The following is a 1,120-nucleotide window of genomic DNA, read 5'->3' on the forward strand; positions in this document are numbered from 1 at the left end:
ATTTAACAAATAGGTTATTTTAGGCAAAAGGCTAATGCTAATGCGCGCAAAGCAGTGCACTAGTGGGGGGCAGTGAAATGCTAATGTTTGTGCTAATGTTAATGAACTGCCTTGCTGCGCAATAATAAAGATAAATAATAAATGATAAAGAGACATTCTATTGGGTGTATAACAATAGGTGTCTGCCATGCAATGCATGGAGGCAGTGAATGCATTGCTATGGGCAGGCCCCAATTAAAGCAGTTCTTGTGTGACCCAGATAAAAAAAAAAGTGGTGATATCCACTTTTTGGAAGTTTCACAAATCAGAAAAAAGCTTCACAAATCAGAAAAAAGCTTCACAAATCCCAAACATGGTTTTACATATTCTGCTATTTGGAATTAGACCAGTTCTAGTGTGATCCAGATGCAAAAAAAGTGGTAAAATGAACATTTATTGAAGTTTCACAAATCAGAAAAAGTTTCATGAATCCCATACATGGTTATAAATATTCTGCTATCATAGCAGAATAATCTAGTCCAGGTTTGAAGAGTCTAGGTGTTGTAGTTTTTTAATTAGAGCAGTTTTAGTGTGATCCAGATGCCAAAAAATTGTGAAAATTGAACTTCATTGAGTTTTCACAAATCAGAAACAGGTTTCACAAATCCCAAACATGGTTCTAAATATTCTGCTATTAGAGAAGAATAATCTAGTCCAGGTTTGAAGAGTCTACTAGGAGTTGTAGTGTTTTAATCTATGGCGATCCAGATGCCAAAAAATTTTGATTTTCAAACTTTATTGAGTTTTCACAAATCAGGAAAATGTTTCACAAATCACTAACATGGTTCTATATATTCTTATATTAGAGCAGAATAATCTATTCCAGGTTTGAATAGTCTAGTTGTTGTAGTTTTTTAATTAGAGCAGTTCTAATTAACTGCTCTAATGCCAAAAAGAGATGCCAAAAAATGTTGATTTTCGAACTTTATTGAGTTTTCACAAATCAGGAAAATGTTTCACAAATCACAAACCAGGTTTTAAATATCCAGCTTGAACAGGAGAATAATCTATTCCAGGTTTGAAGTGTCTATACTAGCGGTTCTCAACGTGGGCGGTACCGCCCCCCAGGGGGCGTTCAGAG

Source organism: Poecilia formosa, unplaced genomic scaffold (assembly GCF_000485575.1).
Source record: "Poecilia formosa unplaced genomic scaffold, Poecilia_formosa-5.1.2 Scaffold633, whole genome shotgun sequence".
In the NCBI taxonomy this organism is placed as follows: Eukaryota; Metazoa; Chordata; class Actinopteri; order Cyprinodontiformes; family Poeciliidae; genus Poecilia; species Poecilia formosa.